Source organism: Telmatherina bonti (genome assembly GCF_933228915.1).
Source record: "Telmatherina bonti genome assembly, chromosome: 4".
NCBI classification, from domain to species: domain Eukaryota; kingdom Metazoa; phylum Chordata; class Actinopteri; order Atheriniformes; family Telmatherinidae; genus Telmatherina; species Telmatherina bonti.
Genome location: NC_136622.1, coordinates 27,195,974 through 27,210,771, shown reverse-complemented (window position 1 = coordinate 27,210,771; position 14,798 = coordinate 27,195,974).

The window sequence follows — 14,798 nt, the reverse complement described above, 5'->3', positions numbered from 1 at the left end:
TGTAAAATGTTCAAACGAAACATAACTTCAACTGTGAGTGGGCACTTTAACTTCATCGCTCCCTGAATGGCAACTTCACAGTAACAAGTTCTGTTACATAAAAACCAGAGCTTCTTAATGGGTGTGTTAATGGAGAGCTTTATGGGTTCTCGTGGGTGGAAGCTTGTTTGGACAGAACCAGATAAATACAAAACACAAGTGTTTTTATAAGTGATGCCACCTGACCAACCTCTCACTTCCTATAGAGTTCAAATTTCTCTTTTTATCTAATTTTTATCCAGCACTGAATCCAGTTTTCTGCCTGTTGCTGAATTTTGACCCGAACTAAGAAAGAACTGGATTAAAAAAAAGTGAACAGGTAGGTCTTACACTGTTCTTGTATTTCAGCGCTGTCACCATGATGATTATCTGGACGTGTTGCTCCCACACCATCCTCCAGAAGTCGGCCACAGTGTTGGCCAAAGGACCCTGGGTGCAGATGAAATCTCTCTCTGATCCTCCACCCTGAATTCAGACATAAAAAGAAAGACTGGCAGTGAAGTCAAACATGGTTAAAAGATGATTAGAGAAATATAAAAGTGAATTACAAAGCTGATCAGAACTCTTACTGGCACAAAATTAGCGTTGATGTAATCAGAGTTTGGGTTTTGACTTTGAACGGACAGCCTCACCCGACAGTGATCATCTGCAGTCAGACAGAAGTATCAGACACTGCTAGACGTAGTCTCTGTAATCAGGTTTAATTTGAGAATCGTTGCACTAACATGGCAAAATGCTGGAGTATCTGTTCTTTTCTCTGTTGGCCTCCAATTCTCCTGCTCTGGTGGGAAAGTCTTTGCCAACATCATTCAACTCCTGCAGAAAACCAGAGACAGGAGTACATGTCAGAAATGTTTTGCTAATCAGAAACCTAATGTAAGTACTATTTCTACATATTAAAGTCACCCCAAACTCTTGTTTAAAGCCTCTGTTGTCATTGGCAGCCATTGTGTGACATCGCGAATTAAACTCCTGCAGAATCTCTGATCTTGAGAAAGTTTCCATCCTACAAGACAGGATTATTTCTTCATTAAAATGTAGAAAATTGAGAGATAAGAAAATGAGTGTTTTAAAGCTAAAAATAACAACAATCCTGTGATAAATTAAAATCAGTCAGATAAACTGGCAAGCTGTTACCTTATTATTTACTCTCCCCTTCTTATAATAAGAATAAAAAAGAAAGCCTTTGTATTAAAGGTAAATTAAACTACAGAAGTCTATCAAATGTGATTATCTCAGGCAAACTGTAGCCCTTTTCTAGCAGCCTCATCATAAGAGTCATTTAGACTTGCACGAGAAGCAAAGCTCAACATTCCTAACAGAACAATTAGTTGCTGACTTACCTGACAAGAAAGAAAACCTGTTCCACCAACTTCTCAATCCACACAGCAGCAGCACGTCAAAACAGCTTTAGTGCTGGGCATTTATGTCTGGTTTATCTTAATAATGCGCCTCAGATGAATTATTGGAGCCTACAACAGGTTGAAGTGAAAGAAGTAAGGCCCGATCTCCTTCGAGTCATCTTAGAATTGCCAGTTTATGCTAATACTTTCTGTGTCTGTCTCCAGGCAGAAGGAAGCATAGTGGGTGGAGACGGTGGGTGGAGAGAAGAGCTGAACTTAGGGGAGGGATGTCGGCATAGGACCGGCCTCGGCCAATTTTTGTCCTGTTTTGGCTTGTTTTACCTGGAATTGAAAAAGAATGTCCTCACTTAGAAGTGATTTTTACATGACAACCTTCTTGGTACTGATATATAAAGAAACAATTTCAGAGGATCAAAACACACTCTTGCTTGAGTTATCAACTTTTTTATGTTGCCAATAACAAAGGTTTGTGTTGTATCCAACATGCATGATATGATTTTTTTTTTTTTTTTTTAACAAGCATAGGCACATATCTCTTGCAAGGTGCCAACTTTTAGAACTCTATAGATTCCCCTTTTGTTTTGACATGTTATGCAGCCTCTGTGGAAAAACCCATCCCCACATCATGATGCTGCCATCACCCTGCATTACTGTTGGAAGGTGTGGATGCTCAGCACCTGGTTCCCCACTCACAACACGTCTTGTCCATATTGAGTTTGAACATATCAGAGCATTTGCTTCTGGTTTTGTGCAGGTGAATCTAAGAAAACTGGGTGATTCCAGTTGCACTGCATTTAAGCGTTTGTATTGCGCTTCTGAGCATTTTTCAGCTTTTCTTGTAATCTTCCCCACGGCTGTGAATCCTCTCTCGCAGATCGGTAAACAGTTCTCTCAGCCTCATGAGCTGATTTTCCCTCTGTGAGATCCAGATGTGTGTCTTTTGCTGTCATATTTAGTGAATTAGCAGCAGATGGATCCAAATCAAGCTGAAGAAACAAACACATGAGCACTGCAAGTTTGATTCTGTATGTATCACAACAAAGGGGCTTTCTGTCCTCAAAGAAATGAACGCTATATTAGATTTTTTAAGCTTTAAAAACCAACTGCATTGTTGCCATTGTGTAGTATTTTGTGTACACTGACACAGTGTGAGTATTGTAAATGATAAATGATAAATGTTTAATCGGAATATGATACTAAAGAAATGTTTGGATAGACCAACTCATTACATTTAATCTTTTTTTAATCTTTATTTTGGTAAAGTATGCACCATCAAATTTATCACATTATTCACATACTGTTCAGGAACCAAAAAAAATAACAGACTGAAGCTCAGAGCTTATTGTATGCTTATCCTTGTGTCTTACCGAATAAATTCAATGATAACCAGCAATGGTCCTGCAAATGACATTTTATTTCTTCTAATAAATCTCAGAATTTGCAGTCATCCACATATCCTTCTTTGTCACACAATCATCATGCAGTCATTGATTATTTTCACTTTGAAGCTCTTTTTAAACAAAATCACAGAGCTAGACAATTTCAGCCCAGTACTAAGTCCATTCCAAAACTCGAACCCCAAAACTGAAACACATCTCTTTTAACATTAGTCCTTAAATTACAAACCTTAACCTTTTATAGGACACTCAATGAAATACCTTGAAATGAGAAATTTTAACCAGAAATTGTCTTTCTGGTATGTACCAAGACCTCCATTCTGTTGTTACATTAACAAAAAAGAAAATAAAAAGTTTGATGCTGAATTAGAAATAAAACGAAGTGATCAAAAATAGTCACTTGCCCCATAAAGGGTTAAACATAAGCAGTCCTCTCAAACTGATATTTTCTTTTCTGTGTTAAAAAAAAGATGTAATGCTACTTGGAACTCTATTACTCACTTGGAATGAGTGTGTGTCCAAACCTTTGACTGAAACTATGTGCATTAGTTCCTGCAAGTAATAGGAGTCATGAAGATTTAGCACAAAACTGAAAGCCATCAACTGAAAGGTTCAACACCATAAACTATCCCTATAGTGTCATATTTGACCCAATGTCCACAGAGGGCCTTTAGTGTAAGAAAGTGACAAACAGCAGCAGTGTTACAGTCACAAACATGTGCTGTTAGAGGAACTGAACAGGTTTAACAATCCCCAGGCTGTGACGTGCGTCATCACCTTTCTGCAGTGATTCTCGGTCAGACCAGGTTTAGGTTTATTATCAGGTGTTACAACATTCTGTAGCTGGAGAAACGCCCGGTTCTTATTTCAGGTTTGATAATTCCTTATCAGCAGCACAGCCTCGGTGTGATTGGTTGGCTGGAGAAAAGGGAAGTAAAAACCAATGTCGCCTTCTGGTGTTGCGTTTTGCGTCTATCGGGAACGTCACATATTCCACTTTGAGCGAAACCTTTCCGGTAACTGCAGTTCAGCGAATGCCGTAGTCTTAGCTTTTTTTTTTTTTTTTTTTTTTTTTTAAAGCGCGTGAGCTGCACATATGAAGAAATTCAACTTTCCAGGTACAAACACGAGCTTAAAGTGAGAGGCCACGCGCTCTTCCTGGTCTCCGTGACTCGAGGCGAGTGGAAGGAGTACTGGTGCGGTGTTTCTCCTCGAAATGGATCATGTCCGGGCGAAAGACGTGCAGGACAGCAAGGTAAACACGACAATCCACGGATGAAGAATAACTCTGGACTTGTAGAGCTGCCATGATACTGGTGGTGTATTTAGTAAATTACTGCATGTGAAGACAGAGTCTTCATGTCTGTTTTGATCAAATAGCTGCAAAATTGAAAAAAATAAAACAAAACATGTTTTATTGTCATAGAAAATAGTAAAAAGCTGTAAATCTTCACAGTTAGGAAGCTGCAATGTTAAAACATTCTGAAGGAGAGTGTTAAAGAAACATGGTTTCGTTTGTCTTTGCAACAGCTTAGTAAGTGTGAATAACATGATGCTGAGAAACAGGGCCGGATTAAAAGTGCACAAGGCCCTGGGCCCAGAGTGTTCCAGGAGCCCCCTCCCCCACCGCAACATTATGAAAATTGTGAATGATAAACCGTGAAACGACATTTCTAACATCTCTCAGCCAATGGTACCAATAGCAATACACTAGACACTGTGGTGTAGCTATCTGGCTTTTATGTACATTATTTTTTTCCATGTACAAACTGCTGGTGTTTGCTCTATGTGGGCCCCAAGTTGGTGTTGCCCCTGGGCCTGTGCCCATAATGCCCATTGGATAAACTGGCCTTGCTGAGACATGATGGCGCTCAGTGATATCATGGCACAGGGATCATTGTGATGATTCTATTGACAAGACCCACTGACCGCACTGCACTGCATACTGCATACTGCAGTAAAAATGGTCTTCATCCTAAATTGGCTTTTTTTAGAAATGTTTTATGAAATTTTCCATCCTCTGTTGGTGCAGATTGAGCCGAGGCCATTCAGAAGAGTGCGAAGTCCTTCTAGACCAAGAGCATGGTTGTCTGGTTCTTACGAACCAAAGATCGGGGTCCGAGTCTTCAAGCCTTGGTAAGACTGACGCGCTGAGAAGGGAGTTTGGTTGCAGTGTAACCTTTTAGGCAACAAACGTCTGACTTTTTTGTCTTTGATTTGACAGTTTTTCAAGAGAAGACCGTTCATTCCACAAAGCCAATTTCAGCACCCAAAGGTACCACTACCTGAAGTCCCGATATATCCATCGCAGGGACAACTTTCCACCTAAACCTCCCCACATTGTGCTAAGGGAGAAGGAAAGACAAAGAGAGAAGGAGAGGGGAAATAAAGAACGATATGAGGAAAGAGAGAGCACAGATGGACCTTCACCCTCAAAGCAATGCAACAGTAAGTTTGTCTTTTTATTTTTAACCTACTACATAAGGATCAAGTGAAAATTTGAAAAAATCTTCACATCATGGGCAGTTGTCAGTGTACATTCATGAAACTACACAATGCTTTGACATCATTTCAGCAAGCTTATTCACGTTAAAACATTTGTTTTGCTGCAGTTTTGGGATTTTTATATTTGCTCTTGTATTGATAATATTCGAGATGAATGTGTAAAAAGCCTTAAAGCTTCTCCGTGCGGTTAATGTCAGGATGTGATGGCCAATCCAGACAAAGAGTTTAAGCTAGCCTGGACTAAGCTGACATTTTCTGCTACTTTTATCCTTTAAAAGACAGAATTGTCTCAGTCAAGAGAACAAGATAAAACCTTACAATCTCAGGGGGACAACTTACTTTGCTGCCTAGCACCACACAACACACACATACAAGTTGAAAGAACTCACCATTTTTAGACACATATAAATAAATAGATACATTAGAGGATTAAAATGACCAGTGGTGGTTGTAAAAAATGAAAATCTAAATTTCTTTGTGTGTCATGTTGAAGAAAATACATCCCTCCCGAAGGCAGCCTCTGATGTTCTGAAAACAGAGGGTGCGTAATCCCCTCGGATCCTCTCTGCCTATGTCACATCCATAATTATATGCAAGATCATTTAACTGTACAACAACCTTTTTGCTGCTCAGTTTTACACTGTCATCCAAACTTAGTCTTAAACCAGCAAAACATTTTTATGAAAGAATCGTCTACATTAGACTTTTAAGTTATTGAAAGAAGTCCATCAACTGTGTGAGCATCAGATGACAACGTGTCGTCAAACAGTGCACTCCGGTTGGTAGATTTATCCACCACCTTAACTGAATGCCCAGGACAAACTGGAGGAGGAGGAAAAACATGCAAATTGAAATCAATGATAATTTCTTTTGACTTTGACTTATAGAGAAATAAGTTTGCACAGCACTGTAAAGCGCTATGTGTGCCTACAGCATCCTTAACACCTCTCCTTGCTCTAAGAGGAAACTGAGAAGGCTCTGGTTTTTCCTGACTTACCACAAAAGTTCACACTCACGTTTCTCAAATGCTTTTATTACATGATACGCCAGTGCAACTGGGTGAAAGTCATTTACTGATTTTGGTGCTTCAACCTTGCAGCGATAATTGAGTCCTTCCAGAGGCAAGGAATTCTATGAAGCTCAAGAGACACAAAGACTGCTGCCAACTGTTCATTACATTTCTTCAGGTGGTGACCATTTCTGCAGTGGGGACTCAGACTTTTTCTCTTTCACGTCCCTTAAACGTTTAAGGACAGACTATTTGTCATTGTTCATGAATGACTGTTTTGAGAAGTGTCCCTATACACAGTATCTTCCTCATTTAAACCATGCATCCATCAAAACAATTGTAAAATATGTTCCAGGTTCTGAATCAGACTTGCTTGGTTACTTCCCTGCTGCAGGTGATGCCACGCTGCTTAAATACAGTGTTTCTCTTATTAGTAAGCTTCTTGAGAGATTTGGAGACCTGTGCTTGTTGTTTGGAAATATGTGAATTAATTTAACTGAGTTTATGAAGTCATCACATAAATTAATGTATGCAGTTGCAATCTCAAATAATTTGCCAAAGTCACACAATTTTTAATAAATAAATTATCCCAGTCTGTACAATAAAAATCAGTTTTGGAGATACTGGATGGCCTCTGTTGATCACGCCAAATTATGCTCAGTTTTAGTTTCCTTCTGGACAGGCTTTCACTTAAACACTGCAATAAGAAATGCCCATAGGAAGCCTGCAAAGAGCTTTCTGAGCTATTTTAATGGAACCATAACAGAGGTCCAAAGGTTGGATATTCTTGACAGGACAATTTACTTTTTAATAGAGGTTGGTTAAAATAGCTCATGACAAAACAGGGTGCATCCAGGGCAATGCTCTAAAGCCTTTGGACCGTTTCCACTGTCGTTCAAGTGGTGACTTCCAGAAACCTTCTCATATGCAAGTCAGTAGAAGGCGGAGAAGGCCTTTAGTTGAGGAAGCAAATACCCAGCAGTCAGTTATGTTTAGGTGTCCACATACTTTTGGCCACATGATCTTTCAGTTGTGATGATTTTATTTGCACCACATTTCATAGCCTGATAATTTGTTACTTACACAGCAACACGTTTGCATAAAATTCCCCCCCAAAAATCCAGATATTCATGTTATTTCTTCTGCTATGTTGACTCTCATGCATTATGTGTAATTACCACAGAGTGGCAGCAGAACCAAGCAGAAGTGCTCTCTCAGCCTCAAGATTTTGCATTGCAAGTAATGAGTCTTGGAATGGGGGGGAAGTGCAGTTGTTCATCATAGTATCATGTGCTTGGTAGGTAGTTATATTCTGGTACAGCTACCAACTAGTGTTACATAATGCTAAGAAGCTTTTCAGAGACTTAATGTATGGATTATGTCATCAATGAGCTGCCGACTCATGCCAATATGCGACCTCAAATGAGCACTGTGATTTAGATTTTGATGTAGATTTAGACATGTTTCTCTTATGATTTGCCTGTGGGAAGAGCTTAAAAGTAAATAATCTGCTGTAATTCTATAGTTGTAACACTAATTGTAAAGACCACGTATCAGATTTGCTCTTGTATGAAGTGGTGTGTCATATGCTGCTGGTATTGAATGTCTTTATCTTCCCTTGCACAGAGCCAGAGTATTTGTGCACACACTGCAGCACTGTGGAGGTGTGTGTTTGTGTATGTGTGAGTGTGGAACAGGTTTTTTTGTGTGCCCGAGTGATGGTGCGATGATGGTGACTCATCTCTGATTTGTGTGTATATGAGAGTGTGAGAGAAGAAGAGAGGGAGAGACTCACCCGCAGCATATAATAAACCATAACAAATAAAAGGCGTTACATGGAAATGTTCTCGTCCAACAATGCAAGTCAGACAATTCTGGCAAAACATGCATTGATTTCACATCAATATGAGAAAAAAAAAAGATTCGGAGGCATACGTGTAGCATCAGGGGTGACATAAACAGCACCTGGTGCCTGCAGGTATTATAAACAGAGACCAGACTTATATGTCAGTCATTTAGTCTTCGATCGCATAAATTCTCTCACTGTGTTGTTGTGTTGACCTTGTGGTTTTTCTGTCCTCTAGCTTCTAGACCCAGCGTACCCAGGTCCACTGCCAACAGAGACAAGGACATGCAGTTCACCGTAAGTTCACAAGCAGAAAATCTGCTCTGCCTTCCAGCTCGTTATGAAATATAAAATGCTTCACTCCTTGTTTCCAAAACGACTTTTCATTCCACTGTTTTCCCTGCAAACGATCTCGTTTGTAACGCAGTGCAGGTCAGTTCTGATGCGGGGCTGTTAGTAAGGACTTGTCAGCAGGTTTGTTATTCAATGACATAAAAGGAAAAACAAAACAAAACACGTTTTCAACAGTCAGTTTATTGTTTTCTTTTATGTACCACAGACTTCACTCCAATTACTCAAATGTGAGCATTTGTGTTTATTTCGCCTTGTATTAAAGTACATTGAATTTTGTGCTGCAGGTCAGAATAAACCAGGCCTGTTAAAATGTCAACTTCTGCTGCAGGATATTATTGTGTGCCTTTTGTTTTTTATTCACCAAATGATCGATTTGAGTACAAAATAGGGAGATCATTCAATACTGAAAATGATCTTTAGTTTGTATGCATGTAGTGATTGATTTTTTGCCATGTGTATGGTAGAAATACCGCTCAAGCTTTCAGGTATTATCATTGCAGCATCATCATCTACAAAGACACAGAGAAACTCAGTTCTTATAGCTGAAAATGAGATGTTTGCACCTCCTAGTTGTTTAATTTATTGATCCCAAAATGCTTTAATGTTTATAAGTAAAACGACTTTTTGTTTGTTCATTTGACACAGGCTGTTTTCACTTTAATGCAAACAGCTCTGGTGCTGCAGGAAAAGCTGAACTCAAACGATTACACACATTTCTTGGCAGACCTGAGCTCAGCAGAGCAGCATGTGATGAACTGCAGCTGGTTACTGCTGCAGGGAAGCTAAAGTCAGGAGGAGTGGAAGTGTTAAAAAAAAAAAAAAAAAAAAAAAAAAAAAAAAAGTCTACTACCTGCTTTATTAGCTGATAATACACTAAATGTATTTTTTATTTAAAAATTAATATTTTAATTCCTACGAAGTTCAGTTCAAGCATAAAAAAGTAAAAAAATTCTCATAAAACTTTGTATAAATCAGTTGATCAGTTGGTGTCACTTTCTAACAAAATACAGATGCCATAAAGATCCATATATTGCCTAGTTGTTAGGAAATGATGGATAATAATTTAATATTAGTCTGCAGAAGTAACGGGGGACATTTAAAGCTCAAACTGAAGGCAGTCATAAATGGCCCTCTTTATTTCTTGTATTCTTTTGTTTGCTACTTGTTAATTAAATTCTACATTTTGGGAGTTTAAAACATGAATGTTGGATAATGTAAAATGTTCACGCATTTTGGTGTTCACGCACCATTTTTATTTCATGAATGATGTAAAATAAGACACATAAATGTGACTGTAATGTAGATTTTAAGGCTGGATTTTAACATATATTTAGGGATTGTGGTAACTTTGACATATTTCCTCCATTTTCACAGGTTTTGAAATAATTTTCCAGTCAACTCATGAGCAGTTTATGACCAGGAGTGGCCTGTTCTTTTATTTTCGTTAATTCAAAGAAAAATACGTTTCTATGTTTCCTGCATACTGTCGGTAATCTAATAAGTGAAAAGTGTAACAGATGGTCACCATAGTTCGGCTGAAAGAAACAAAATAGACATACACAGAAAAAATATATTTATTTGATAGATTAAGAGCAAAGCCATTCATTTACAATTAAAACTGTTGGTTTGAGGTTGCTGAGGAAAAACAAAAAGATTTACTTGGGAATCTAAGTCTTACTGAAAACTCTTTCTTTGTTTTGTAAAATGAAATTTTTTTTTTTAATTGGAATAGGTTAAAAAAAAAAAAAAGTTTACTGCACAGCATTATTATTAAGTCAGAAGACCACAGAAGAATACACAATAATGATTTTTGGTTAAGGTGGTATTTTTTGAGAAAAAAAAACAAACATCTGTACAAAGAATCTCGTCTCAGAACCACGACACACTTAAAAGACAAGATTCTTTGGACAGATGGAGCCTCGACTAACTTGGACCAGAATGATGGTTCGAGAAGGCAGAGGAGAGGCTGTGATTCATTGTGAGTCCAACAAGGTGAAGACGATGTTATAGAAGACGTCATGTATGGTTGTGGCTGGAACTGGGTCACAGGCATTCATAACTATTAATGGTGGCAGCGGGATCAATTGTACCGTTTAAATAATAAATAAATAAATAAAATAAATAAAACTTCAATGGGATAAGTTGACCTCAACTAAAATGAGAATTATTAAATTCCTGGTGACACAACTGACAGGAAAACAGGATTATTTTACAGACATCACATCCGGACATCTCAGGTGGTTCTGTGTGATTTGGACAACTTCACATCTGCTGCAGTGAAGCTCTGACAAAGCAGCTCAAGAAAACCAAATATATGATGGTGTTCATGAATCCCAGTCTTGTAGCAGCCGTTTACCATGCAGGATATGCATCCCTGTTTTAAAAAGTAATCCTTATATTTAGAATTTATTGTAATTTTTTTTTCTTCCTGTTTTTATGCTTTATATCAGTTTTAGATGCTGAATTGAAGCAATATTGCAACAATAATTTCTCTCCCAAACTTCCATCATGCTGACAGTACTTGTTTATACCTGTACAAACAATCAATAACTGAATAAGTGTGTGTTTTTATCGGCAAGTAAGTTCAGCCTATGTGCTGGCAGGTTGTAAGATACCACCGTAGCTGGGATATATTTCCCTCTTGAGCCGAGGTGAACCAGAACACATACACAGCACTAACACATTTGTAGTGTGTAAAGCTATACAGCAGGTAACATTAACACAAAACTTACCTGTGTGTTTATCTGAAGCTGAGTTCAGTCATTCCATCTATACACGCCTTCCATTTTGTTGTGTATACTTTTACTACTCATCACATATATGGTCAGAATGGTTAATTAAAATTAACGCATCATTTTTGCCCCGTGTTTCAGGTTGATATGATGCTTAACTTTTCAGCCGTCATCAATTTTTTTTTTAACCCATGTTTTATCCTTTTGTCAGATTTCCCAGAATGACAGGAACCAAAGCTGGGAAAGAGAACACAGAACAACCAAAAGCAAAGAGAAAGAGCAAAGCCGAGATGGAGAGCTCCCTTTAACTGCAAGCCAGACGGCGGCACGAGACAGAGCCATCCAACAAAAGAGGAAAGAGATAGATGAGGTGGGGAAGTGTAGTTACACAAACATACACACACACACACACATAGGTTAACTGTGGGAAAAGTATGGTAATAAAATAAAGGAGGAAGTGGACGGTATAGTTTACATTCTCTTAGGGGAAAGTGTGTCACAGTACAGATCAGAGAAAGAGCGGAGCGACATGAAATGAAGAGCAAAAGATGTGTTTGTAATCTAAGCAATCTCAAAAAGACTACTTGAAAGTGCTGAACCTGTGCCTGAGGCAAGTTAAGCACCATCATTGGCTGCACTTTGCCCATCCTGGCAAAGAACGGCTTGTTCACTGTTGGAGGATGTTTTTCTTCTATTTTTAAGTCTCTGATCAAAAAGTGAAACTGGCTCACCTGTATCACAAGAGGCTCCAGCACGTGCTTTATTACTGCCTTCAATGTGACAGACATCACATGAGCCTGTGCTCATCGGCTCTGTTTGTGTTAGAGACTGTACGTGTGTTTCCACCCACTTGACAGAGAAGATGGTCTCTTGCTTTTTTTTTTCCTATCTCCATGGTTGCAGGAATAGAGAAACACTGCAACAAGGAGCTGATGCAAAAATGTCCAGAAAAGTCACTGCAGGATGATGCTTTTCACAGTGCATGTGAACATTTCTGTGGATTATTAATCTTTTCAGTGGTAATGCATAAGACTTCTCACCTAACTAATTTGTTCAACTTTTTTTTCCCTCATGTTTTTGCTTCTGTTTGTCCTTCAGCTGCCTCTGTCATTTCATCCTGTGCCCTAAAGCCATAATTATCTTTGTTTTCAGGTGTATTATCAGGAATGTGAAATGTTTGGCCTCGTAGCAAAGATGCTTATTGCAAAAGATCCATCCCTGGAGTGTCCCATCCAGTCATCGCTGCAGGAGAACCTCCGGGACATTGGCAAGCGCTGCGTGGAAGCCATGGAAAAATTTATTAAAGACTATGACTCCAAAGAGTTGTTGCACTAAGCAGACACGCGCAGCCATGTCTGTCTTCACCAGTTTTCCTTCTTGGTGAATTATTTCCAATTTAATATCATTTCTATGAGCACTGCTTTTCTGTTTTCTTACTTGTGATGTTTTAAATGTTTGTTTGATTCCTGAAAAATGTTTCACTCAGCCTAATGTTGATCACTGATTAAAACTGGAAAATCAAAAGATAACAGGATTTTAAAATGTAATTGTGACATTAAAAGTAAGACACTGGTCATTTACCTTTTAAGTGGTATAATGAAAATTTTAGAACTGTATTTTTTATGTGATGCAATATATTCTTATTCGCTTTTTGATAAATAAACTTTATTCATGTAATATAAACAGTATGTTGTCAAAGATGTTTTTTTTTTTTTTTTTTTCTAAGCAAATTGCCCTCTCCCTGAGCCGTCACCTTATCGTGGTGGAGGGGTTTGTGCGTCCCGAAGATCCTAGCAGCTATGTTGTCGGGGGCTTTATGCCCCTGGTAGGGTCACCCATGGCAAACAGGTGTCTAGGGGAGGGACCAGACCAAGCACGGCTCATAGACCCCTATGATGACGACCAACCTGGGCATGAATGTTCCCTTGCCCGGACGCGGGTTACCGGGACCCCCCTCTGGAGCCAGGCCTGGAGGCGGGGTACGAGAGCGAGCGTCTGGTGGCCGGGCCTTCGCCCATGGGGCCCGGTCGGGCTCAGCCCGAAAGGGTTACATGGGCCCCGCCTCCCGTGGGCTCACCATCTGCGGGAGGATCCGTAGGGGTCGGGTGCAATGTGAGCTGGGCGGCCGCAAGGGGCGGGGACCCTGGCGGTCCGATCCCCGGCTGCAGAAGCTGGCTCTAGGGACGTGGAACGTCACCTCTCTGGTGGGGAAGGAGCCTGAGCTGGTGCGCGAGGTTGAGCGGTTCCGACTAGATATAGTTGGACTCACCTCGACGCATGGCTTGGGCTCTGGAACCAGTACCCTCGAGAGGGGCTGGACCTTCTTCCACTCTGGAGTTGCTCATGGTGAGAGGCGCCGAGCAGGTGTGGGCATTCTCATCAGCCCCCAGCTTGGTGCCTGCACGTTGGGGTTTACCCCGGTGGATGAAAGGGTAGTTTCCCTCCGCCTCCGGGTGGGGGGACGGGTCCTGACTGTTGTCTGTGCTTATGCACCGAACAGCAGTTCAGAGTACCCACCCTTTCTGGGGTCCTTGGAGGGAGTGCTGGAGGGTGCTCCTTCTGGGGACTCCATTGTTCTGCTGGGGGACTTCAATGCTCACGTGGGCAATGACAGTGAGACCTGGAGGGGAGTGATTGGGAGGCATGGTCCCCCCCCTCTGAACCCAAATGGTGTTTTGTTATTGGACTTCTGTGCTCGTCATGGATTGTCTATAACGAACACCATGTTCCAGCATAAGAGTGTCCATATGTACACCTGGCATCAGGATTCCCTGGCCCGCAGTTCAATGATCGACTTTGTAGTCGTATCGTCGGACCTGCGGCCACATGCCTTGGACACTCGGGTGAAGAGGGGGGCGGAGCTGTCAACTGATCACCACCTGGTGGTGAGTTGGCTCCGATGGTGGGGGAGGAAGCCGGTCAGAGCTGGCAGGCCCAAACGTGTTGTGAGGGTCTGCTGGGAACGTCTGGCTGAGTCCCCTGTCAGAGCGAGCTTCAACTCCCACCTTCAGCAGAGCTTCGAACATGTCCCGGGTGAGGCGGGGGACATTGAGTCCGAATGGGCTGTGTTCCGTGCCTCTATTGCTGAGGCGGCCAGCCGGAGCTGTGGCTGCAAGGTCGGTGGTGCCTGTCGTGGCGGTAATCCCAGGACTCGTTGGTGGACACCAGCAGTGAGGGATGCCGTCAAGCTGAAGAAGGAGTCCTATCGGGCCTTCTTGGCCTGTGGGACTCTGGAGGCAGCTGATGGGTACTGGCGGGCTAAGTGGCATGCGGCTTCGGCCGTTGCCGAGGCAAAAACTCGGGCATGGGAGGAGTTCGGCGAGGCCATGGAGAAAGACTTCCGGACGGCTTCGAGGAGATTCTGGTCCACCATCCGGCGGCTCAGGGGGGGGAAGCAGTGCTCCATCAATACTGTGTACAGTGGAGATGGGGTGCTGCTGACCTCAACTCGGGACGTTGTGGGTCGGTGGAGGGAATACTTCGAAGACCTCCTCAATCCTACCAACACGTCTTCCCATGAGGGAGCAGAGCTGGTGGACTCAGGGGTGGACT